This window comes from Kryptolebias marmoratus, linkage group LG23, assembly GCF_001649575.2.
Source record: "Kryptolebias marmoratus isolate JLee-2015 linkage group LG23, ASM164957v2, whole genome shotgun sequence".
Lineage (NCBI taxonomy): Eukaryota > Metazoa > Chordata > Actinopteri > Cyprinodontiformes > Rivulidae > Kryptolebias > Kryptolebias marmoratus.
In genome coordinates, this window is record NC_051452.1 from 5,484,452 (window position 1) to 5,512,093 (window position 27,642).

General features: G+C 43.7%; 1 long non-coding RNA gene across 4 annotated transcripts in view; it reads right to left on the minus strand.

The window, feature by feature from the left end:
• Nucleotides 1-27,642, minus strand: part of LOC108245113 — a 293,441-nt gene that overhangs the window by 40,190 nt on the left and 225,609 nt on the right. For all 4 annotated transcript variants that reach the window (XR_005232718.1, XR_005232716.1, XR_003039888.2 and 1 more), the window contains 2 exons: nucleotides 22,124-22,266; nucleotides 19,287-19,369 (listed from right to left, as the gene is read on the minus strand). This is a non-coding gene — a long non-coding RNA (uncharacterized LOC108245113). The remainder of the gene's footprint in view (nucleotides 1-19,286; nucleotides 19,370-22,123; nucleotides 22,267-27,642) is intronic.

Here is a 27,642-nt window from a genome sequence, read left to right on the forward strand (position 1 = left end):
TTGTGTTAATTAGCTGATTAGAGTGTGGTACCAGGTGCCATCAATTTTGAACCTTTTCACAAGATTCTAATTTTCTGATATGATGAATTTGAGATTTTCATTTGTTGTCATTTGTAATCATCAAAATTAAATGAAATAAAGATTTGAAATATATGAGTTTGTATGTAATGTATGAATGTAATATACAAGTTTCACTTTTTAAATGGAATTACTGAAATCAATCTACTTTTTCATGATATTCTAATTTTATGACCAGCACCTGTAATCCTGATAAAAATCTAAAACCAGAATCCTGAAGGATGTGTGGAAATCATGCTAAACAGAAAAGTGAGACTTGGTGATTTTTCTGGTGTTTCTGAAGCAGCTTTAAACGCTCAGAGAACCATTTTCTCTGCAGTCTGCCTCACTGAGTCCATCTTGTGTGTAATCTCAGCCTCAGTGCTGCCACCCAGTGCAGACGGGTGAAAACAGCAGCTTTTCCCTCCGATAAACCTGCAGCGAGAAGCAGGAACTCCTCACCAGCTCCTCTCGTCTCTGAGAACGAGGTTAAAAAAAGAAAAGAAGAAGCTGCCAGGCGGCTCAGATAGTTTATTTTTCCTGCCTATAAGCCATAATGAGGTTGTGCCCCGGGGAATCAGCCGAGCAGAATGTTATTAATGTCTCAAAAAAAAACCAAAAAAAACCCAACTCTGCACCTTTAGCAGCCGAGGCGTCGAAGCAGGAGAAGACTCGAACAATTACAGTGAAGTGAACCCCTCAGATGGACGGCAGCCATTAAAGATCTGCCTCCTGACCTGCAGGAGCATCGGTTCGGATCAAACGGGCCGGAGGATCATTACCGAACATCCGTCTGCCTCTAATCAGCCGGCCGCCTCCTGCTGGGGCACGTTTCCCTCCCTGCTACAAACAGGTGAATTTACTCTCAGTGATGGGAAACTTTCACGGCGGCTGCAGAATTCCATCATTTAAGATTTCAATTATTTTTACGTCCAATTTGTGCATAAAAACTGTCAGATTTTCCTTTTTCTCCTGTTTTTCCTCTTCACTGTTGACTGTCTAATGAGGGCAAAACACCCTTTTCTAAAAGGGAAGTTTTCTTTTCCAAGGTTGCAGAAACTTCTGCAGATACGACCCAGCATGCCTATTAATTATGCCAATACTAGATGGCTGCGTGCCGCCTAATTTACACCCAAACCAACGCTTCAGCGCTGCGATGGAGCCTACTTTATGACAGAGAGACGGGCGTGTTATCGCTTCAGTTTCCTGCCGGCACCAGAAAGAAGTCACAGATCTGAGATCAGTCTTTGAATTTTACAGAATTTAAGCAACAACAAGGATGGCTGGTCTGAAAACAGGAACGAACCGATACGATCCTTCACCTGATGAAATCACACCTGTAGCCCTCCATCGAGCTTTATTCACCACTTCACACCGAACACCGCCGGGACAGGGGTGATGAGACGCTTCTTCACTGAATGAACGTCTTTAAATTGTTTTAGACGTTTCAGAAAAGTTGCTAAAAATAGAAACATTAAAACACACTGCTGTCAGTGACATCTTTTTGTGAACATTTTGTTGCTGTTGTTTGTTTGTTTTTTGGAGGTTTTTCTATGCAGTTTGTCTGTTTTTATTTCTCTCCTGTAACAATATTAACAAATATTTGAAACCAGAAATTATTATTTAAGATGACAAAGTTTGAGTTTTACAGCAGATAGGACGGATGGATGGATAAACGAATGAAGGGTTGGATGGATGAATAAATGGATGGATGGATGGATGAATGAATGAAGGGTTGGGTGGATGAATAAATGGTTGGATGGATTGATGGATGGATGGATGAATGGTTGGATGGATAAATGAATGGATGATTGGATGAATAAATAGATGGATGATGGATGGATGAATAAATGGTTGGATGAATAAATGGATGGATGATGGATGGTTGGATGAATGACTTGATGGATGGATTGATGGATGGATGGATGCATGGATGGGTGGTTGGATGTATTGATGGGTGGTTGGATGGATGAATGGATGGACAGTTGGATGGACAGTTGAATGGACGGTTGGATGGACGGTTGGATGGATGCATGAATGGATGGATGGATGGATGGTTGGATGGATGAATGGATGGATGGATGTTAAAGTTCATATTTTTTATAATTAAAATATCTGATTAAAAATCTGAAACTGAACATTTTTGCTCTTCAGTCTGTGAAACCAACACGGTTGGCGCGGCGGCGGCGTCTTGCTCAGCGGCTCGTTGGCAGGGACGGATGCCGAGGACAAATGAAAGACATCCTTCAGTGAAAAGCTGGCAGCTAAAATCTCTTTCTGCTGCGTCCCAACAGAACGCCGGCGCCGCAGAGCTACAACACGGAGGTCTGAGCCTCGTTCTTGTCTCCATTCAAACAGCAAAGAGAAAGAATCCGCTCCTTTCGTCCTCCTGTCCTCCTGTCCTTTCATCCTCCTGTCCTCCTGTCCCAGCCTTCATTGTTTCTGGAGGAGGAAGACGCCGTCACCGACGGGTCGGGACCCTCATCGCCTGTCCTCACCTTCGTTACGGAGCGCCAGGCTGGCCAGCCGGCGGCTTCAGATGTGAGCGGCCCCAGCTTGCCGGGGGAAACGCCGCTCAGCAAACGTAGTTCCCACAGGAAGTGGAGAGGGGAAGAGAAAAGATGCCGGAGAAGCACATCAGACGAGGAGGTGAGCAGCTGTGACACGTCCAGCAGCCGGCTGAGCTGCAGCTGGTGGCTTTAACGTCTCCAACATCGTTCAGTTTCCTTCTGGGACCCGATCCGGTGTGTGTGTGTGTGTGTGCCTTCCTGCTGATTCTCAGGGTTCGAGAACACATCACTCATCTGGAAACTGTCCTGCATGTTCCCTCAGAGGAGAACTGAAAGTTTTCTGTGAGCAAAATCAGAAAAAAAACCTTAACTGTGAGTGTAAGAGACACTGGTGTGTGTCGGGGCAAAAATCTGACATTCTGAGGGGTAAAATATGTCAAATATGACAACAAAACAAGAAAAACCTGCAACAAGAAGCATGTTCCAAAGGTTTTTGTTGTGTTAGCAAAACATCTCATTAAATCAAACTTTTAGAAAGTCATCACTGGATCTAAAACGGATTAATATTTGGAGTCAACCCAACTAAAGATGGCCGCTGCAGCTCATCAGCCTGAGCAAACAGAAACGGTGAGACGTCAGTGAATTTTACAGATTTGGAGCTAAATTCTGGCGTGGCAGTAGCTGAAAGTCATCCTCAAAGTTATTGCAGAGCTGAACGCGCTTTAAGGCTCCATAAAATATCATAACATCAGTGAGTCCAACATCCTGCAGACCTTTAATGTGTCACTCACTGCAGCCATGTTGGAAATATATTCATGATTTTACAAAGGCTGCAGGAAACTAAAAGAAAAAAAATAAACAAAAATATTCCTGTTTTTAAAACCATCTGACGTTGAGAAACGACAGCTGTAAGTTTTTGGTCAAACCTTGAAAATAACTGTTTTTAACCACAAACTTTAAATCAGTATCTATTTTTCACAGACTTGCAGCCATTTCAGTACTTGTCAGATTTAGCTTGAACTTCCTTTCCTGGAAGGTTCATGTTTGTCCGGTCTGTTTGCAGGCAGACACAGACTTCAGTTCGGAGCAGAAATAAGAAGCATTCTGGTAAGATGGAGGACGGCTGAGTTTACAGCTGGGAACCAGGCCGAAGACAGCGAATCGCAGCGACTCCTCTTGTTTTCGGGATGCGTACTGGGAACCTCGCTCGTCACACCCATCAGCTCCCAAACGCTGACAATCCGCTCATTAATTTGAACGGTGCAGCCGGGTCTGAAACACGAGAAGCCTTCAGCCATTTCCCTAATGGTCCGCGAGCCGGCTGACTGGGGCGGAGCCGGCGTCCGAGCTGAGCAACCATGATGGCTAACCACCACACCAGAGGCCCCCTTTGTTTCCTGTCTCAGCCTGTCACAGTCCGACATCAGGGTTCAGTGGTCTGTCAGCATTTACCAGCAGATAAAGACGGAGAGGGGGAAACGCTCCGCCCTGGAGAGCTCATCGCTGAGAAGCGTGTGTGGAAACACACACAGCCACGACTTATGTGTCTGTTTTCAGTGACAGCAGCCAAACAGAAAACACTCATGCAGGGAGGAAGACGGGCCGAGAACATTAGAGCCCCCCCCACAGAAAAATCTGACAAATCAGACCGGATCCCGACTGCACCTCGAGTCCCGGCCCGTTTGGGATAAAAGGAGGGCTATTACCAGCTTAGATGTGTTTGAGGGGGAAAACTGCATCGCGTCCACGGAGGACACCCCGACTAATAAACAACGGGGGGATTTCAGGCGCCGACAATCTTTTCAACTTTTGGTGTTTTTGTTGGAAAATTTGTTTGCTAATTGGGCCACGGATGACAAAGAGCTCAGCAAAGTTCCTCTGAAGTTTGTCAAGCAAAATACAAATATCTGCTTCAAACAGCCCCCCCCATTACGAGGTAGAAACACACATTTATAATAAAATCTTATTGATCTCCCTCAGAAGTCAGTTAAATTAGCTCAAATCAGATCAACTATTCAGACTTTAATCTGCATCATTTAACACAACTGAAAACACAGAAAGTAATGACCAATCACTGGTTTTAAGAAAGGGACACCTGTCTGTCCACTTGCAGTGAAAGAGAGCAAAGATGTCCAACACCTCCACCTCAAACAGCTAATTTACTTTAATAGCTCAGCTTGTTCAGAAATCACCTGAAAGTGTGACTTTCACAGCAACACCTGGCTCTAAGCCCCACATCCGTTTATCTGCATACATTAGTCTGAACCTAATCTGTCCTGAGCCGAGCGGTCGGACCCCTGACCTGACCTGACCCCAGACAGGAAGCAGGGCGGACGTGTCCAGGTCAAAAATGAGCTGCCGGCTGATTAAAGATAATTTAACCTCCTTTCTTGGGGAAATTCATTAGATTTGGGTTTTCTTTATCAGGATTTAATCAGAGATTATTCTAAGAATGCTGCGGTGAGTTTCTGTTCAGTTTAATGTTTGCTCTGATTCTTTTTGGACCCGCTGTGGTTGCTGTGAGCAGGTTTAAAACCTTCAGTCTTTGCTGTGAAGCGATTAATCGTCGTCTCTGTGTTTTTATTTCTCTTATATTGCATCTGTCAGGTAATTAGGATCACAGGTGAGCTTTACTCTGAGCAACAAATTAGGATGTTAGGAGTCGGAGAGAAATCCAGGTTGCTGCAACACTGGAAACATCCTGTCCAGAATCTCACATTTCTGACTATTTAAATGTCAAATTAAGTGGAAAATGTCGTAAACGAGACAACGAGCAGGAATTAGGAGCCAGATTAGTGTAAAAATAAAAAAGTCAAAGTTTTCCTGCACTATAAAAACAAAATGACCACAGTTTTATTTAAAATTACTATTAAAGGGTAGAAAATGCTCAAAAGTTATTCAGCTTTTTTGCAAACCAAAGTAAATATTTACGAGACAAAGCCTGAAAGTCTCGACACTGAAACACTCCCAGATCTTTTTTCTGTTCTGAAACTTTAATGATTCGAATCTGACATGCATTTCTAACACAAAGTCTCATGAAAACATCTAAAAGTTTAATTGAAAATCTTATTCCTGCTTTAAAATCCAGATTTTAGTCAGCAGCAGCAAATTCATTGGGACGCTTTTTACGATGCATTATTGGTCGTGTTTAAAACTATTCTGTTGTATGTTTAACAAAAAGCTGGAAAGTTCATTCGAGCTGAAGGAAAAAAAGAGTTTTATTAATAAAAGAAGTGTCTTCCATTCTTCACAGAAACTCTGCAGCACGTCTGACTTTGAGTTGAAGTTCTTTTACTTCTGCTGCCCACACGAGCAACACTTTTCCTGACGAGCGTCTTTATTTTATTTGGCTCCTGAATGTGTGAACCTGATTATGTTTCCCGTCTAATGATGTCGAACAAAACGTTGCTTTTGCCTCATTTCATCAGCAGCTGATGCTGGATGGAGCGCAACAAACGGCGACCCAACTAGATTTAAGGTTTGTTTCATTTGATCCTGGACCGGAGACATTAATCAGATCTGCTGGGAGGAAAGTTAAACCTGCTCCTTAAAGCGACGGTGGAGGCAGAGGTTATGGAGGTGGAAGCTGCTTGTTAACAAGATTTGGCTCAGATCGTTTCCTAAATGTCATCTGTTGTCACAGCGAGAGTCCTCACACACTTCCTGTGCACGGAGGAGGCATGTGAGGTGCAGGTCACATGATCCGACTCGTCTCTCCCATCATCTTCTGGTTCCCACATACGTGTCACCTGTCGATGCGATTACAGCCGTCCGCCGGCCGCACCATCCGTCCTGACTGCAGAAGACAAAAAGGCATCAGTCACCGTCGCTTTGATGCCACGGAGGTGACGTGAGCCGGGCCTGGTTCTTCGCCCCGCAGCCGTGAGAAGACAAAGACGATCAAACGTCCAGGTTGATCCGTCCAACGGTGAGACGCGGGAAAGGACTTCAGGATTACACAACCCCCCGGCTTCAACCTCCGAGGACAAACGCTGAGGTTTTGAGGCAGAGAGACCCGAAACAGACGAAGTTCCACCGTATCAGCACGGCACGGACTGGGAGGCAGGAAGAGATCCACATTTTAGATAGCTTCCACATATTTCAGCTCAAAAATCTCTTCACAAACAGGAAGTGAAGGATCTTTATCTCCTCCATGGAACCCTGCAGAAACATCAAGGTTCCCGTGTTCACGTGACCCTCAGAGCCTCCTGCTGCTCGCGGCTCGGACATTTTCTAGTTTTCCCACACAGGGACTGTTTGTTTTGAGCTGTCAGGGAGTGACAGACACGGGTGTGTGGTTACCGTGGTGATCATAACGACCCACAGGCAGCCGCTTTAACAGTAGATTTTTAGATTGTGGTTCTTTCGATACGTCTTATAAAGTCCGTGTTTTCTGACAGAGTTCCCGGCGCCACTTTGATAGGAAAGTATCAGAAGGAGGTTGTGTCTAAAGCACTTTACAACAAAGCAAAGCAAGAAGAGAAAAGCATTTCACATTTCTCCAAACCTAAACAATGATAATAAAACTGAGGTGACGTGTTTCAGTCCTTCTCTGTAGTCTGGAGGAGAAAATGGCAGCTCCCATTCATCTGATCCGTTAACCAGATGCTTCTTCCAGTGATCCAGAAACCATTTTCTTTTATTTTTTTGACCCTACCTGTTTTTTCTCCAAATGATTTCTGCAGAGGACTTCCCAGATGGTTCTCTGAAACAAACCATCTGGCGTGTCGGGTCAACGCTCCGAACTGGATGTTATTTTAGGCGCCAGTTTTACCTTTGAAAAGCTTCCAAAAATGAGCAAGTTTCAACCTTTAAAACGAGACACTTCGCTGCCGTCGGAACGCGGCGATGATCCTGTCGTTTCCTGCTCTGCCAGCAGCACGATTCGGCGTCTCCTCCAGCCGCCGCCGGTGGGAAACTCTGCTGGAACGTGACGGAGGAACCAGGTTGGGTTTCACGAGCAGGTGTCTGTTGTTTTTCTCCCTCGTGTTTCTCACACTGTTTCACCACCTGTTCCTCTCAACTCCTTCATTTTCCTCCCCTCTGTTAGGAGCCGAGCTTGATCTCTGAATTATACCTCAGGATGTAGAAGCATCAAAAGAAATTATTAATAGAAGCAAAAATCGAAGCTTTGATACAGTTTCGGTTAAATTTGACGCAGATTTTAAGCAGCTCTGGCTGTCATTTCACTCAACAAGTCGTCCCCTCCTGACACCTCGAATGGTTTTATTTAGAAGCTCAGATACGTCCGAGTCGCACAAAACAGTTTGGTTATAAAACGATATAATCACCAGATGATCTGTGTCAGGTCGGAGCCGTTTGTCTAATGTGAAGCTGGATTTAACAAAGTTTCTCTGCTGTCCTCAACAAAAAAAACATCTAATTTAAAGGAGGGTAATGTTGTTTCTGGCTAGAACCACAGGATGGATTTTAATTAATCTCTCCGAAAACGATGACTGGATGAACATCCCCGTACGGTTAGAAGTCAGATGTTTACAGATGTTTACAGATGTCGAGCTCAGTGAGTAGCTGAGAGTCATCCACATTAAACGCCCCAAACGTTGGTGACGTAAAACTGAACTTCTCGACCAGAGAGGATGTTAGATTCTGGTGGCGGGCGATATGCATTTCAGTTCTTAAAGACAGTTTATCTAATGCAGACGACTTCTGTCCAAATTCCTTCATTACCAGGAAATTATTATATTTAGACTTATTTGGAGCCTTTAAAAAGTTCTTCTCTTGTGTTTTATTGGGCTTTAGGTTTATAATTCATGCCTGCAAAGTTTGAGCCCGTTTTTCTGCTCAGATGCCAGTTTAGAGGAATTTTTTACTTCACCTGAAACTAAACTTTCCAACTACTTTGAGCTGTAAAAGTATAGCTGATGTACTCAGTTGTTGTCTTCAACATTTTCAAACTCAAACTAGAAGAAATCATCCTTTTTAATGCTGTAAAATCATCACTTATTGCCTAAATTTAGTCACAAACACTAAAGATTAGAATAAGTGTCGTTTTTGCTTCTTGTATTTTGCATCTCCACTATTATATTTATCTAAAAATTAATTTTTAAAGAAATTTAATACTTTTTACTGAATCCAGGCGTAGTGTTGCCTAACAATGTAAATCCAGCCTCCAAGAAGCCTTAAAAAGGAAGATTTTGGTATTTGAAAGGAACATTTTCAGTTGAGATGCAGTGTTTGATTATAACAAAAGACAAAAGGTTGGGAAGAGGCTGAAATTGGGAAGGAAAAGAAAGAATTTGTGATCTCCGGCGTGTCCGCCAGTGTTCCCCCTCTCCGCCTCGACACCAGTTTCCATGTAGCGTGCACGCCGTTGCACTCGTCACCGTATTTGTTCAGGCAACTGGGCTGCCGGTCCCTGCGAGGGCTGTGCACCGCTGCCTCCTTCTCCCGCTCATGTCTCTGTTTTAAAAAAGCGCCGGCTCTTGCTTGAACGCTCTCCGTGTCCATGCCCGGTGCCCTAATCCAGGGCCTGCTCTTCCTTTAAGCGGGGAGTTAACTTAATCCCTCTCATTTAGGCAGCTGCACTGCCAGGAACTACAAGAGCAAAAAAATAAAAGCCCAGCAGTGTGACAGACACTTTCAGCTGTCGTGACGGCACCTCCCTGATCTGGCCAGCGAACACGGGGAGCTCAGGCTTGGCCCGGTATTTTAATGTGGCTGTGAATAATGCATGGAGGGCGGCGGGCGTGGAACAAGAACGGAGAGGGATGCATGGCTGCGAGTCGGAGGGAACCGTAGAACCCAAACCAGAATGAGCCGAGAGCGAGGACGTAACGACAGCTCGCACAAAACAACTTGGGATGGAAAGATGACCCAACTTGTACAGATTCACAGACGGGACGGGACCAGGAGCTGTTAAACGATCGACTCATTACGTCTTCATACCAACATCTGATACATTTCAGTTATTACATGAAGTCCGCAGAAACTCTTCAGCTCTTCTTCAGACGTACTTCCTGCTGTTTTACAGCGTTGTTTTCTCGTTAGCGACACCTACTGTTCAGGAGGACTGCAGCAGTGACTGCGTGCCACAAAAAAACGTACAACCTAAACTCTGAAAGCTGAGGTTGTTGAGTAAATTGTAAACAAAAAACAGAATGCAAGCCCATAAATCTGTAGTTTGTCAACAATGGAACACAGTAAAGATGTCAAATGTGTATTCAAAAAAGATCTTAAAAACATTGTTCCAAGAGCAACAAAAGGATTGGGTCAGGAAGAGGAGAGGGGATAAAAAAGGAGTTTAGAAGCTGAATCTGACTTTAATCTCCACCATCTACAGATCTGAAGAATCTCGAGAAACGTCTGAGGTCAAAGGTCAAGGCTGGATGTTGGTGATCCGGTTCTGGTTCTGTTCTGCTCAGGAACACTTCCACAGATCATCGTCTGTAAACACAGTTCACCGTGCTGTCCACAAATGCTGCTTAAAGCTCTATCAGGCAAAGAAGAAGCCAGATGTGAACTCATTCTCGGAGATCAAACTGAAAGGAACCCGACTTCAGTTTGGAGTTCAGAACGTTTTTCTGTTTTAGTTGGAAACTGGAGTTTCTCTCTCTGCCATCAGTCAAGATCTGTGTTGATGTTTGTATTTTCTCATCTTTTTGTGATTCTTGTGTTGGTTTTCCTTCCTTACCTGTCAGCCAGTTTCTCCCCCTCCGTCTTCTTCCTCTTACCTGTGGTCGGGTCGTGGAGCCAACAGGTCCAGGAGGGAGACCCAGACCCAGACCCCACTCTCCAGCTCCTCCTGGAGGATCCCGAGGCGTTCCCAGACCAGAGAGGATCCAGAATCCTTCCAGAGAGTTCTGGTTCTGCCCCGAGGTCTCTTCATTCCTCTCCTACCCCGCCCACTCTCACCTGTTCTTCTCCTCCAGGTGTTTGTCTCTCTCTTTCGATGATCTGTCCCCCTGTCTGGTTTTTGTAAATAAAGTTTTGTTTATTGTCTGAGCTCTGGGGTTCATTAGCACCCCGGCGGTGACAGATACACCAACATTCCTCACAGTTAAAGTTTCGAACCGTCGCAACACTCTTAACACCAAATGCCGACGTTTGAGCCTTTTTCTTTTTCCCGTGAGGCAGCTCGACGCCTCTGCAGAAACTCTCATTAAAGCATCCAGCGGAGGTCGGAGCACAAAGTTACAGTTTCCTGCAAACATCAGAGCGATTTTATCCACAGACCTGCCGAGCTCTCGCAGCGTTTCCGAGGCCGCTGGATCGACTCGTGGCCTCCTTCCTCCTCGGGCCACATCTGGCTCTTCCAGCTCGCTGAACATTTGTAATAGGCCGTGATTAGAGCGTCGGACACATACGGTAATAAGCCCTTGAACCTTGTCAAGAGAAGGGCCAAATCAGAAGACAAACAAAAAGGAAATGGCTCCCTGCGAGCCTTCCACGTGCCACTCTTTGTTGTCACCTTTGAGTGCTAAACAGGTATTAATCTGCCTGCGGCGCTGCTGCGTGGACTGTAACCCTGAGTTCACCCACAGGTGCAACGTCCAAGAAAAATAATTGAACAAACAATTGTGGTGTTGGTTCCCACAGAGGAGCTCCAGCCCTTTGTGCTGTTTAGCTTGCCTCCAGTCCAGCATGCTTCACCGTGAGAGTGTTGAAAAGCTGCAGAGACGTGTGTGTATTCTGGCAGCGACCGCTCTGACCGGGCCGAGCCTCCGTCCTGGGAAAGAATCTGTTCCTGCGAACACTTTTTTTTTTTTGGCCACGGCCTCTCCTGGTGTCTTTCCTCCCAGAAAAACAAAGCTCACCGTGGCCGACAGGAAGCACCTCAGGTCGTCAACACGTCTTCGGGCCTCGGCGAGGTGCTCGTCACTCCTCGAGGCTCTTTGTTTTCGGCTCGTCCCATTGTCCCCTCGGACGGGGAAATGTTTTTGTTCAGACGGTGGTGTCTTCGCTGTCACCGGGTTATTTTTACAGGAGAGATCGAGCTGGAAAGAGCTGCTGGAAAAAGTTGAGCCGAAAAGGATTCACAACATCATGAGCTGGTCGTTTACAAGAGCCTGAAAAAAGGTTTTAAACGTGGACCTGACAACTCAAGTTCTGTCTGTGTTTGGTTAATGAGCTAGATTTAAATGTTATAGCTGCGCATTCGAGTCACCAATGTTATTTGAAATCTTTAAAGCATATTTTAAAGTACTTTTACCTTTTTAAGCCTTTACTTTGTTAACAACTCTTAAAATAAGATTTAAAAAGGCATCTTTCTCACGTGTTAACACTAAAGATTTATTCTCAAAAACTTGTACGAGTTCATGTTTGTCATATCTTAGTTATTCTGGTTATTTTACTTACTCAGTAAATTCTTAGTTTGGTCACTTTTTTATGTTCATTTTATATCATTGTTAAACCTGTGTTTATGGTCATTATAAACTCTAAAGTTTCACTCTGGAGCAGAAAGATCGATGTTTGCTTTCGCACCACCAGAGGAACCCAGTGAACTCTTAGCCATTGGTGAGAGCCGCTTTGGTTTACAACAAAAATGTAATTGATTACAGTTACAAGTTAATCCAGTTTAAATTACTTTATAAAAGTAGAGTAAGAGTTCTGACTGAATGTTAATCATTGAGGCTGTCGGCCATTTTGAAACATTTAAACCTGCAGTGAAAACTTGACATCAGATCTGAAAACTGATTTCTGTCAAATATTATCAGATATTTATTAAATATTTGATTGTTAGACGCTGGACGCCAATTATAACTGTGGTTTTTTAGACGTAACCAATTTTAATTAAATATTTTAATGTAACTAACACGTTACAGCTACATTTGTTTTGCAGGTAAATGATGTACATCCAGACCTGTCCACATCTGAAAACGTCTTTTCAGAACAAACTGTCGTCCTGTTTTATCACTTTTATCTTTTATTTCATGGATTTTGTTTGATGTTTTTATTGTTCCGTTTGTTATGTCTCCACCATCAGACGTCTTTATTTACTGCTGCAGAAGCCAAGACTCGTACGACAGACCAGTCTCCTCTGTCCTGAACGAAAGTCTAAGTTTTAATGGTATGGCTGATGGAAGAGTATTTAATTTGCTCATCCAATCAACGAACACCGCTGTAAAAACTAATCCCATCCCCTGACCTTCTGAGAAGGTCTCTACTCTGTAACAGGTGATAATAAAATTATAAGGAGCAAATTTGGCCAAAGAACTTCCAAAACAAAACAGCCCAAAATCAGACCACTTCATCTTACATTTCAGTTGTTTTTCTTCTCATTTCATTGTAGAAGTTTCATCTTTGCTGATTTATCGAGCCACCTGAGAACGTCTTGCATTAAACATTCTGACTGAAAAACTGTGCAGCTTGGAAAACGGTCTGATGCTAAACGAGATTTATTTTCTGAAACATGATCAGGAGGTAAAACCAGAAGCTGAAAATCTAAACTAGTTCTGAGAAATTATCTCCTCATTTTCTGCTCCTATTGTCTGCAAAACTCTTCTGCAAGAAATAAATAAAGTTGAAACTTGACTTTTCAACCATCTGAAAACTCTCCGGAGGCTCCAACTCGTCAAACATTTCCAACGCTGCAACTTTATTTTTGTGTTTTTTGACACATTTTGGAGAAGGAACACCAGGTTACGCGTTCAAACTGTTTGGATGCGAAATCCTTCAGATGAATCTTCCGCTCGATCAATCCGATTTGTGCTCCGACGGCCTCCCCGAGGAATTCTTCTTCTGTGCAGGAGGACTTCAGTCGTGGCTGTTGTTCTGCGCGCTCGGCTCCCCGTCTTCCTCTCCGCCTCTCGCCGTTCTTCCAGAGAAGCGTAGTTGTTGGCAGTGCTTATGTAATAACAGATGGAAGATGGAAATTAACACGTCTTGCCTCTCTCCATTTATTTTTAATGCTGCGAGCACGAGCCTCTCTCCTGTTGTCTGTCTCTCGTTGTGTTTGTGACCTCGGCGAGCCGGCAGCACCTGTCAGGAGTGGATCCACCGCGGTTGCGTGCCTAATTAGCACACGAGGAATATTGGTGGCACGAGGCGTGCAGCGTCGGTGGGAAGACAAGAGTGTGGGGTGCAATTAGGATTTGTTGGCATGTTCCGAACGCATGCCGAAGACTCAAACCAGGAGGAGAGGTTGTGGGAGTGGAAGGTTGCTTCATATCACTGAAGAATCGTTTCAACAGAGCGAAACGCTGCGGTTCAGATGGATTCAAGTCTGAAGACTCACAAAGGAAGAACTGAGACCGACTTCTGCTTCCATTAAATAAAACTGGTGATAAATTCTCTCCTTTTTCAGATGGAATCAAACCTTTAAGCTCGTTGGGCTGCTCGGAGACCAGACGAGTCTGAAGAAGAAACACGACAGCAGCTTCGGCGTTTTACGTTTTTAGAAACACACCGTTAGGGTTATTAACCTGATCTGTTAGGGTCTGCGTTTGGAAATCAAGTTGCACACAGAAGATGAACTGGAACAGTTAGGAAACTGATAAAAGCTTTTCAGTTGTGGCCTCCGGCTGTCTGAGATGTTTCAGTGTCACCTTTTTAGTGTTAAAGTTAAAAAATATTGGGTTTTTTTGGTTTGTTTCACAGATTCTTCCAGATTTTAACCCAAATGTCAGAGAAAATCTGGATGTTTTGTGTTTGATTTTGGTTCTTTAGCATCAGTTTATTGCATTTTCGTGCATTTTTCTCATTTTTATTTTATTTCTATTTTTATTTTTGTCTTTTTTTCTTTTTTGTGGTCATTAAGCATCAAAACAGTATTTATTTTTCATTATTTCATAATTCAGTTTTACATCTGTTTTGGGTCATTTTGCATTTCTTCTGTTACTATTTTTTATATATTTGTGGGGGGAGGTATTTATTTTTTTATAATTATTGGAGTTATTTAGTTTGTTTTTACATCTCTGAAGTCATTTAGCATCAAATTTATGAAAGTTTCTTAGTGATTGGATTGATTTTGGACCACTTTCAGCCTTTTTTTTTTAGATATTTATGCATCTTTTAGGTTTATTTAGGTTGTTTTAAAATGATTTTAGTTTTATTTTGTTGTCAGTAAACTGATAATTACATAAAAGAATAAAAAAGCAGACAGAGCTGTGTCACAGAAACTCATTTGAAACCAACACCTTTCAGGTGTTTGTCAGTTTTTAGGGTCATTTTCAGTTTAGTTGTGGGTTTTATTTGCAGTGCATTTAATTGATGTTTCATAGTTTTATTTGGGTTTCTATGTGATTTCTTTCATCAACCTGACCTGAAACGCTTCATGGAAACAGCCTTAAAAACCCGTTCATCCTCAGCAACACCAAACAATCAAATCTTCATCACCTTCATCAGACGCCGTGCTGTCATCCCGTTTCTGCTCCTCCTCAGACTCAACAAAACTGAACAGAAATCAAAGTTACAAAAAAAACAACAAAAAAAAAAAAACAACAGAAGGAATTTAAAAGGTGGCATCTTTTAGTTTCAGCTTCTTGCTTGATCTGAACGGCTGAGAAACGTTTGAGGCGTCTTCTGGCCATTACAGATTCATCAAACAGGAACATCTGAGCGCTGGAGGAAGAAAACGGCGGCCGCTGGAGGCGACGGGGGCGAGGTTGTCCACATGACTTATTTATCAACGCAACGACAGATTTGATGGCACGACTGGGCCGGCGCCGGGTGGGATGGAGGGCCAGGCGTGACCTCGGTCTGACAAAAGGGAATCAAAAAGATCCCGATAGCTCTTGTGCAAACAAGACTGAAAGGGGAACAAATGTCTCTTTAATATTTCCCCGCGCACCAAAAGAAATGAGAAATGATGCAAATGGCGATGAATAAAAGAGAAAGAGCTGCAGCGGTGGGGTCTTTGTGAGGAGGCAGGAAGTAAGTCAAACCTCTTATTTTAATCTAATGGGTGCAGACAGAAACGCATCCATGTGGCTCTCGCTTTAATAATTAAACAGATATCGGGACGACCTGCTGGGAGCCCAAATCATCGCCCCAGCTTTGAACAAACTGCTGCGACTTTATGGCATCAGGCAGAAAAACTCACAAATACAGACAGAGGAAGAAACGAGAGGTGCTGAACTCAGACCAATAACGTTTCTCGTCTTAATAATTCCCAAATGTGTCTTTTTTTTGTAAAAAACACGAACCGTTCGTCCTCCGGACAACGATTAATCGAGGCCTCGTGACGTCTCAGGTGGAGCACCGTCAGATCGAGTCATTGAGATTCCTGACGTGTTCTTCTGCAGGAACCACAAAACCTTTTCAGTTAATTACAGCAGCGGTGAGGCTGAAACCTGCTGTCGATAAAAAGGTATAAACACGCAAACACATCCAGCTAATTAAGCCAGGCTTCAGACAGGTCGGCCAATCACAGAGCGGGGATACGTCTCCCCGCCACAGGAAGTTCAGGGTGGGAAACAAGAACTGATCTGTTGGTCTTCAAGTGTTAGGAACAAGAGGCTTGTTGCATTTTGAGATGGTCTACCAGGATTTAAATTAGTATCAGGGCCACCGACAGAAACACAGGCCTCGCTCTGTTAACGCGCCACTTCAGATCAGCCCAAAGTGTCTTTAAATCAGCATTTCTGCTGCTGGGAAAGAGCCGGATGTCAGGAAAGAAAGGAGGAATTCTCCCAAACAAAGTCAGCCTGGATAAAAATCATTCCCCCCCACGTCTTAGTTTCACTTGACACAAAGTTATCTGAGCAGTTGGAAGGTTTTATCCCTGCTCCCTGCTCCTCAGCCAGTTGTCCCGGGGCCGCTGCTGTCTTCGTCCATGTCTCCCGTCCTGAAATGTGCTGCTCATGGAGCCCAGGGAGGGGAGGAAGAAGAAGAAACCAGCCAAGAGCCCTCCAGGCCGCAGCCCTCTCTCTCTGGACCCCTCCCCAACCCCGGGTCAGCCAGTCCCAGGCAGCCTCCATCTGAGGGGAATCGCCCCGCTACCGGACCGAGGAGGAGGAGGAGGAGGAGGTGTCTCGTGTAATCAACATTTAGAGAACAGCTGGAAGGAGGCGGAGGAGGAGCGTTTCTCACGTTCTGATGCAGCTGATGTGTGGTCGGTGTGGAACCGCTCGGAGCCGGTTCAGCTTTCGGGTCTTCGCCTGCAAATAAAAGTCCTCCTCCGGGGGCCGGCAGGCTCGCCTCTGATGTGATTCGAAGGGAACGAGAACACCCAAGATGGATGCAAGTTTTAAATTCATTTCTCTTCTTCAGCTGTGAGATTTATCTACTTCCTTCCTTCCATCCCACAAACAGTTTCACCTCTGAGATCCAACTGAGCCGAGTGAGGTTTGGTTAAACGCAGTGGCGGGCGGTGCATTTCACACTTAGGCCTTCAGTGATAACCAACTTAGTCAATAAATACCTTTCATTATGCCAGCATTTCTAACACCAGGACTGGAGAGTAGTTAAACACACTTAAGCACTACTTGGCATTGCATCACCTCAGTTGTGTACAAAATGGGCTATTATCCGGCACATTTTAAAAATCAACAAACCCGCATCAGCAATTAAAACATATCTGGTATGCTACTGTCAAAACTAAATAAAACAGTATAAAATAAATAAAATGTTTGCACTCACCAAAACGGCTGTGTCCCCCCAAACACTTATTTCAACACAAAATCCATTCTGGGACAGGTTAGCTAGCTAGCTAGCTAGCTCGGGGGTCGGCCGTCCTCCTCTAACGATATCTAGCTTCTCTTGGAAAGTTAGTCTTGAAAACAGCCTTGCCAGTAAATCAGCAACCAAATCACCGTGTTGCTCTCCTTCGGCCATTGTGGGTTAAAAAGGTTTTTAACCGTTGACAGTCCCGGGTGTGACTCTGTCGATCATAGCACTGCCGCGGCTCAAACTCGTAAGTATGCATATCCAATCACAGGACGCGTAAATGTCACGTTCAACGTGAGGCCAGCTAGAGGGCCTTACTGACACAACTCGTGATCTGATTGGCTATCACAGCTGTCTATCAACGGTATTTGGCTGTTGACTTACAGCGCACAGACGCCAGCACTGACGGTTCTGAAGGCCCGGGCAGATTTCATACAGCCTGGCAACATAAGGTAGCTGAATTCTGATTGGATAAAAACTCTAACCTAAAAACAACAGCACTGGAAGGAGCATAATATGACATGAAGAGAATATGAATACTTTTAGATATCTAGGGAAAGTAAATTAAAAATTAAATGAACCTTTATCATAGATTCTTGGTTATGTTAGGCCAGCAGAGAAGGCCTTGCTGGCCCTGACGGCCCACCACTGGTTAAATGTCACATTCTGCAGGAACTGACCTCCGCTCCAAAGAGTTACAAATAAAAATAAAAAACACTTCTGCACTTATGTAAATTTCATCAACAAATGTAGTTACACTCAGAATATTACGTTTCCAAAACATGAAGTAACCAAAACTTCCCCGAGATGTTTAAAGACTGAACTGCAGAAAAAAAAGATTGTTTCTTATTTTTGCACAGACTCCATCAGGCGTGTATAATCTGCAGCTCTGGAGCCACATTAACACAGAGAATTTAAGTTAAAAGAAGCAGCTAAAGGGACCAAACCCACAGCTAAAAAGGGAAAAGGAGCAAAACAGTATATAAAAAATATTAAACAATGGAACAGAAGGGTAGATAAAAGGATTAAAGCAGCAGCTAAAAGCTAAAATGAGCTAAATCATAACTTACAAACATCATCCTGGTCTACTTCCAACCCAGCGGGACTCTGAGACAGAAACCGGTCCATCCTGAGGACACAGGCCGGTCCGTCCTGAGGACAAACTGAGCGGTGTTGTGTCTGAAGGTCAGACCTCCATATTGGAGAAACCAAACAGCTTCTCCACAGACGCATGGCTCAACACAGGAGAGCAGCTCTTCAGGACTCAGCTGTCTTTGGAGGACAAAATGTTCATGTTGGACAGAGAAGACAGTAAGAGAGGGGGGTGAAGGAAGCCATCTTTAAACAGAGGAGGAGGTCTCAGATTTTCTAAAACCTCCAATGGAGCATTAAGCCTGATCTTCAGTCAGTTTCACTCCAATCAACACCTTCATTCATGTGACCCAAACATCTCTGTGAGGCAGACTAACAGAGACCCTAATGACCTTCAGGAGGGAGGGGATGGAGATTAATCTGCAGGTGAGTTTAGCTGCAGAAACGGAGTTACAGTTTAAAGCTCAGAACTCCGTACAATCCAGTTTTTCTCAGTTGAGAAAGAAAAACCAAAGGCTTTGGAGTGGCCCCGTCAAAGACTCGACCCGAATCTGACTGAGACACTGTGGCTTGACCTTAAAAAGGCCGTTCATACTCAGAAACCCTCCAATATGGCTGAATTACAACAATTCTGCACAGATGAGTGGGCCAAAATTCCTCCATAGCGCTGTAAAAGCCTCAGCATCAGGTTTCACAAACGACTAGTTGTTGCTGCTAAAACCCAACCAGTTACTTTGAACACAGACTCATGAAGGTTTGGATGTTTTTCCCTTTAATAATAAAGAGTTTCTGTCTACTGCTGTCATCTTTGTGTAATATTTAAATTTGTTTGATGATCGAAAACGTGTGAAAAAACAACAGAATAAGAAATCAGGAAGGAGGCAAACACTTTTTCACACCACAGTATTTTGCTAACAGGCAGACAAAGGTAATTACACGATCACCCCAGCTTTCATGGTGGCAGGTGATAAAAACACACCACCTGATTAGAGCTGATTAAACTCCCCGAGAGCTCATCTCTGTTTGAGACGCAAACCTGAGACCCGAGGCGATAAAGCCTACCTGACCCGGCTACTCCGTCCCGTCCTCGTCTCATCCTCGTCCCGTCCTCGACTCGTCCTCGTCTCGTCTCAGTCCACCCCGAGCTAAAGGAGAAAGACGTCATTAAAATGTGACAGAGATTAAACCGTTATCAGGCCTCTCGTTTTCAGTCGTGGATTGTAACAAATCGAGGACAAACTCTCACCTGAGGATGGATTTTAAGAGCGGAGGTGACCGAAAAGAGACAAACAGAATTTGTAACTTAATGAGCGAGAGCAACCACCACTATTTCATTTTAAAATATTAGGCTTAAACCTAAAACACATTAAACACTTCCCAGCTGAGAGTTTTCAGTTTGATTTCTTCCCACATTTGTTTGTTAACAAAATATCTCATAAACCTTTGGAGGGATTTTATAAAACTTTTATAAAGTAATCATTAGATGAGCATCTAAAATAAATTACATTTTGAGGCCAATCCAAGATGGCTGCCACAGACAACTGACCTTTGTCAACAGATAAAACGGCTACAACTGAGCCAAATTTACAGATGTTGACTCAGATTTTGGAGTGGCAGTAGCTGACGGTCAGTGGATGGACTCCAGGAGAGCTTTGCCTTCACTTTTAATCATATAATTAAAATAAAACCTGTTAAACACATTCCATTTGAGCATTTTCCTCCTTTCTATAAATAAACATAAAGATGGAGGAGTCACCGTTTTCCTCTCTGCTTTGTGTGCTGTGAGCCTATAAATACAGTAATTGTCTCTTGTGCTGCTAATGCATCAGTGTTACACAACATCTGTATGAACCATCTGACTAATTACAGCAGCCAGCCGACGTGTCAGAATCTCAAAAAATAAAAAATAAATAAACCTGCCGAGACCCAGATGTGACCTTCCGGTCAGGAGGAGGAAGCGGCCCTCTTTGTTGCCGGCAGAGACGATCATTTTCTATAATTTCCAGCATCTAAACAGAGAAAACCGAGTCGGGAAACAAAGCGGCGACCCGCCTCTGGAAAACAGAAAACACGGAGGCCCACGAGAGCGTCCCCGCAGAAAAAAAAACCCAACAACCCCGTCTAAAAACAGGCTCTGCAGCTGGCGAGCGCTCCAACAGTCACAGTTTACTCCGGCTAAATGTATGGAATCAGACTCGCACTAAAAACTACAATTACAGGTGATATACAGATTGAAATCATAGGGGCCGCGTTTTTTTGTTGAGGAAAATTGTCCTAATGAGCAGTTTGGCGATTTGTGGGGTGGAAGGGAGGGAGCCGGTGTTGGAGGAGACCGTGAAAGTCTTTTCCCTTTGAATGTGTGTGTTTGGGGGGGGATAGGAGGCATAAACAGCTGCACCTGCTGCTGCTGCGCCGCGTACTGCCACAGTTAATGATATCGGATGATATCATTAGGCAAAGTGCTCATAAACAGATGTTGGAGGCGCTGCCTAAACAGCGTCAGCTGAGTCGGTCTGCGTCTCCGCAAACGTATTATTTATATAAGGCATTTAAGTTTCTGTTAATAACCCCTCTGTTCGCACGCAGGATGTGGCGCAGGAAGAAAACAGGGAGGATGACACTGGTGGGTGTTTGTTGAAACGGCGCGGAGTTAAAAACGCACCTCGGTGAAACATCTAAAGACGATTAAGCAGCCTGGATGCTGACGGAAAAACAACTCCTGATCGAGTTTCAGGCCCCGATTTAAAATATTCTGCAGCTCTGAGGGCCTCTGAACACACAAATACATATATACTTTAATATACGTCAGATTATATCGAACATTTCTTGACAGAAACCGACAGATAATCTAAAAAATGAACCCAATAAATTAGACTTCAGCTGCATTCTATCAAACGACCAGCAGGAGGCGACTACTCAAACTCTCGTTACTTTAAAAACATTTAATTTATCGTCCTAAAGTTCTGATTGATCGTTTCATTTCTGTTATTATTACCGGTCAACACGAAAGGTCAATTTTGCGTCTGTTAGCAAAATATCACAGGAAGCAGTGAATTCTAATCGAACGTTCAGAAATTAATTATTAGACTTTCGTCTATAACTGATCAATTTCAGGAGTCTGTCTGATCCAAAATGGCCACCGCCGCTAAATGACGTTAGCGAACTAAAGCTAAGCTAACTAAAGGGAGATAAAAACAAATGTAGCTAAAAGCTAAAAGGAGAAAAATGAAAGCAATAAGCCAAAACGACCTAATATGTAGCTGAAAAAAGTAGAAGAAGACAAAAACAAATAAATAATAATACAAAATTTACTTAAACCAAAAGTCAGAGCAAACTTTCTAATCGACCTTAAAGTTTTAATAAATTAACGGTTAAGGTAGCGTAACGGCTACATAAAGTAAACAAAAGTATTCAGATTACAGAAACCTACAGATAAACCGATGACTCAGCATAAAAATCAAATATTTTCTGTGAACTTTTAGTATATTTAAAAGATGTGGAGCAGTTTGTGTTTGGGAGGACTCTCAAATACTAATACACCAAAGTCACGGCCATTTATGGGAGAGCAGTTAGCTGTGGCGGCCATCTTGAATCGGCCTCTAAATGTTTGACTTTTTCCAACAACATTCATTATTTTTGGGTTTGACTTCAGTTAAAGAGAGAAAAGATCTTTTTCTTTGTCTCAGTAAACGACTAAATGTGTAATTTATTGAAAATAGAAACAGCTTAAATGTAAATAACGTCTCTGTTGTCGTTTTCCCCAGCAGTGAGCACAGGTGTGTCTCCAGGTGCTTCCTGTTTGCAGGCAGCTCGTGGGAACTTCAGTGGATTTGTTTGGTGATTTTGTGAGTTTGGAGGAAATATTTGAGACAAACAGCAGAAGGAAAGGTGCAACTCACCTTTACGACTCAAACAGACCCCCTCATTGGCAGAAATCCTCCAGATTGTTTGCAAAAATGGCCGCATTGCAAACTGCAGCTCTTCTTCTTCTCCTGCTGACTTCTGGTGGAAAAGAGAGACCAGTAGCGACCAGTGCTGCCCCCTGGAGGTAAAACTGAGAATTACTGCATAATTCAGCCAATTTGACAGATTTTGAGCCAAGGTTTGGAGTGGTAGTAGCTGAGACTCATACCAAACCTTTTGAGCAACAGCTGATTGAGGACGATTCAACTCTGTCTGTTAGTAAAATATCTCATGAACCACTGGATGGATTTTCATGAAACTTTCAGGAAGTTTTACCTGGATGTACCTCAACAACTGTTGAAAACAAGTCAAGATGGCTGCCACAGCCAACTTACAATTACAAAACTCAAACATCCCAATAATTTAGTCAACTGCACAGACGCTGACCTAAAATCTGGAGTGGTAGTAGCTGATAGTCATTCACAACACACACTACAAGTGTTAGATCTTTGCCTGTTTGTTAGCAAAATATCACATGAACCACCGGACGGACTTAAATTATTAGAGCCAACCCAATTCAAGATGGCTGAAACAGCCAACTCAGTTCAGAAAACACAAAAATGTCCCAAAAAATCAGTCAGTTTTCCTGAAACTGAGCTATGATTTGATGAATATCACATTATTTTCAAGGTTGGACCAAAATGGCTACAATGCTGTAGTTTCTCAATATAAAATATTAGTTAAAATTATAAAATAACATTCTTTCAAGGAATGCTAAGCCTTTAAGTCACCTTCACACTGTTTAAACTCTTTCAGAAATTAAGAACGTTGATGTTTTAGTGGGTTTTGAAACAAAAAGAAGTATAAAAATGTGAACTGCTCAGGATTTCTCAATGATGAAGTGAAAAGTTTCGAACACAAACGTCTCATTTGGTGCCAGAAACCAATATTTTAAAGGTAAAAGAACAAAAATAAAAGTCACTTTTACAGAACCGGGACACGTGTTAACAGATTTCTGTAAAAGGTTAACGTCCTTGTGTTATTCTGCTCAGGCACTGCCATTTCACCCCCACCTCCCTGGATAGGAACAAGAAAAAAAAAGGTTGGGGGGGGGGGGACGCGCCTTTTCTCTGCCACCATTATGCTCATTTGTCCTGTCAAGAGAACGACAGGCCGCTTGACTCTTCCCCAGATACGACCATTAGGTAACGCTCTGTCATCTGACAGCGAGGCATTCTGCCGCTCCCTAAAAACCCCTAATTATTTCCTTCGCCACAGACAGGCGGTGGCGGGTAGGTAATTTTTAACCTTTCACGTGCACCTGGGGAACCCTCCTCGGGGGAGCCAAGGTGCCTGTGTGGCATTCAGTCATCAAAACATGACCTTTTATGGCCGCTCGGAGAGCAGTTGGCACCGGGTGCCACGCGCCGGCTAATGCTAATGTTGATGACTAATTTATGCATCAGCCGGCCGCATCTGCAGCAAGTTCAGGGCAGCAACAATGTGTGACGGAGCGGTGAGAGGAAGGGGGGGTGATGCAGCAGAACAAGCAGAGGTGAGAGGCATTTTGGGGGAAGGGGTGGGGCTTTGGAGACGCCCGTTAGCTTGACACGACAGGGAATTGAGGGGGCTAATTATGTTGCAGGGAATACATTCAGCATGACCAGTGAGCCTTTTTAGAATTTGTTGAGTGCAATCTGACTAACGTGGCTGACCTTTACTTTTTTTTTTTTTTTTAGTCCAGAGAGCTCACAGGATGTGTGAATATTCTATGACCTAATTGCCTTTTTTCCTGTCGGACTGAATGCTGCACAGCACCTTTCTGGGACGGCAGGAAGCCTCATCACAAGTTCTGAAAGAGTTGGGACAACGTGTGAGATGTGAAGAAAAACAGAAAAGATTGGTTTGCAAATCTCACATTCTAAAAATATAAAATGTTTAAAGTTAATGTCCCTGTTTTTGTAATGTTGATTTGACGGCAGCAACACGCCTCAGAGTTGTTCCAGGAGCAACAAAAAGCTGTAAAAGTAAAAACAGCTGGAGGAGCTTTTAGTAACTAATTAGGTTAATTAAAAGCAGGGACCATCCAGCCTGCCTCTCTGATGGTATGGGGGTGCATTAGTGCCTCTGGAAAGGATCTCCAGGTTTTAGAGCAACAGAATGGGACAACATTCAGCAGCTGCTCTCCTCAGGTCCAGATGTTTACAGACTGATGGGAGAAGAAGAGGAGATGCTGCACAGAGGAGAACATCTGGAGCATCTTTACAGACACGCGTTGCAGCTTCAACATGTTTTCACATCTATTTTTCCAAGTGAAAGTTTTCAAACTCTTGAATATTACATTTAAATGTACAAATATCTGTCTTATGTTAAACAGTGGATTATTTTATTTTATTCTTTTCAACAACAATATTAATTTTATCTTGAGGCTGTGGCGATCAGTTAAACGTTTCCTCAGATCTTCTTTCTACAGAAATGTTTTAATAATTGATGAATTTTGGCCTCAGTTGGCCACAACCAACTGAGCTTAAAAAAGGTGATAACTCAGTGAATTTTATAAACACTGAGGTGCTTTTGCTGTGTTAGTAGCTGAGAGTAGTCCCTAACACCTCCTCTGAGGGTCATGTCTTAGATCTCCATCCTTCCTCTCCATAAGATAATCTTAGTTTAAAACTCTGACATAAAAGGCGGCGGGTGATATGCATTCCTCCAAGAAATGCTTTAACTTTAATTCACCAGCGGTCTACATGTGAACTCACTTTCTGTGCGATCAGAACCTTTTCTTTGCCAGTTTCTGGATTAAAAGAAAACACTGATTGAAGTGCAGAAAAAGGCCCATTGTAGAAACATTTAGTATCTGTTTGGGTGAGAGGGAGCGAACGCCTCCTGCCCCGTCAGCCTCTCTGAGAGCGATAGAGATGACAGAGACATTTATGTGGGTGCGTAAAATAAAAAAAGGCGGCAGCGCCTCGGGCTTTTACAGTTAGCTGACAGCATCGCTGCGTGTTTATAATCTCCCCCAAACTCCTGCAAAGTCCATAAATTGTTATTATCGTGGAGTGTTTTGGGCAGGCAGACAAATCGAGGCGCCAGGATCGAGATGAATTTCAACGAGAATCGAGCTAATCGGATCAAAAAGTAAGCGATGGTGCTGCTCTGCTTGAAAAACACGATTTGTAAGAATCAGGCGCATGCATCTGTTCTCCGCTCGTGATGCTGATGTTTAGACAAATCAGGAAATAAAAGCAAGTTTATTTCGCCTGCAAAGAGTGATTTTTTTTTTTTTTTTGAGTCGTCTCTCTGTGAAGTTGTGCAGAAGGTCAGGGCGAAGTGTTTCCCTCGGAGCGCTGTGGAGCAATAAAATACTAGTAAACACAAAGCAAGACGGATTCGGCGTGCGCGCAGCCATTAGTGATTTATACGGCGTTGTTAATCCCTCGCTGAGGCCGCGGCGCTGCTTCGAAATGACACGTTCCATCAGGAGCCGCCACTCTCACCTGAGTATTGGATTACTGAAACTAAATATGAATAATTAATACTGACAAATAGGTTCCTGGCAACAGGAATAGCTGCAATTTAATAATGAGCATTATGTTTCTCCTGTTTTTCTCCTCCTTTGCCTCCTCCTCCGATGTCGTTTCATCTTCTCGGGTTTCTCCACCGAGGGAGTCGCCACATCCTCCTCCTCCTCCTCTTCGTCGGTTCCTCCTCCCGCCTGTCCTCTTCTCGTCTCTGCACGTTTGTACAACTGTTAGCAAAACATCTCATCGATCACTGAACGCATTTTGAACAGGAAACCACTGGATGTACCTCTAAAACTGAGTCAAACCAATTCAAGATGGCTGCCACAGCCAACTGACCTGAAAAAACACGAACATGGCTGTAACTCGGTCAGTTTTACAGATAATTAACGAAGATTTGGTGAGCTCACAGAATCATAATGTTTTCGGTTTGGTTTGACCCAAACGTTTGTCTTCATCAGACGACCTCGGCCTAAAACTCGCGTCTTAAAGATGGCGGGTGATATGCATTCCTTCCAGTAATGCTAGGCCTTTAATTCATTGTGTTTTTTCTTTAATAAGCTGCTAAATAAATGAGAAAAAACCCACCCAGGGGTGATCAGACGGCCACAAACCCCTGTCATCTGTCTCCTGGCGCTGCCAGGCAAAGGAGGGAGGGAAGGAGGAGGAGGAGGAGGGACGGCCAGGATTTCTTCTTCTTCTTCATCATCGTCGTCTTTTCTTTCCCTTCCCTGGCTTCTGTCAGAGGTGAGAGGGAGGAAGACAGAAGAAGAACAGGCTCGTTTTCGCCCTGCCAGACAACCGAAGGCGATCTGCCATTTGTTGGGAAAAAAAAAAAAAGTCCATACATCCATCTTTATTTAATGTGGTGAGAGAATACATGAGGAGGAGAGGAAGGAAGGAGGAGGAAAAAAAAAAACTTTGCTACATATGGAGTGCTTCTTACAACTAATCAGCAGACTGTTGGTGATTGGGGCCGCGGGCGCCAGGTTGGCTCCAGCCTGAGTTAGCACAGTGCCCAGGTCTTTGCTGCAGGCTGCACAGGTTGGCCTCAACTCTGCTGGGGAGCAGATGGCGAGCCAAAGCTTGTAGTCACACTTACCTTCCCCACTAAATCCCTAATCCCTCCGTGGACGCTCCTCCAAGGCAGGTTTTTGGAGGCAGAAATAGGGGTTACAATCTGGACCGGCGCGGCGGCTGCCAAAACACTCACAACACAGAAATGCAAATTAACTTATTTGTGTTGTCCGCCGGCCAAGGCGCTGCTTCTTTTTGCGAGTAATTAAGATACCTTGAGAAATATTTGTAAAAGATCAATAATTCGAGACGGACTGATAACAATGCAGTGAAAGAAACGAGGATGTGGGTTTTAGCTTCCTGTCACTTCCTGTTTCACCTCTAATCCGTTTCTCGAGGCGTCGTGTGCTCAGACCGTTCTGTTTCTGACGTCGAAAATCAAATTAAACATTAATCTGTGCTGCCACCGTAGTTGCTGCTCGGCGTTTGTCCCCGGAGAGTTGCCGTAGCGTCCTGTAACACGTCGCAACTGAAAACTGGAGCCACAAAGCGCCCCCTGGTGGTTGACAGTAGTATTGTTTTAAAGCTACGCCCCCTTTATGTAAACAAATGGGACATTTTCACATCTTAAAAATAAAAAACCTGCTTCAGATTATTGTTTTTAGTTGACGATTCCTGGAGCTTTCACCTTGCTGCTGGATGTTCAAATACACATTTTTAAAATTTATTTATTTGCGCTCGAAGTGTCCAGATCAATCAATTTATCTATTTTATCGATACCAACTTCAGTATCGGATCGGCCTGGTACCAGCATGAGGGAGTGATGCTTTAATTTGTTGCTCTCCTCTCCTTCCAGTACACTCCAGAAGCAAAATAAAAGTTAAGAAAACATTAATTTGTACAGCAACACTGATTCTGCACCTTCGATACCAAAGTCCCGCCTCCAGATGCTCCTGATTCGCTACCACGCTGTCAAT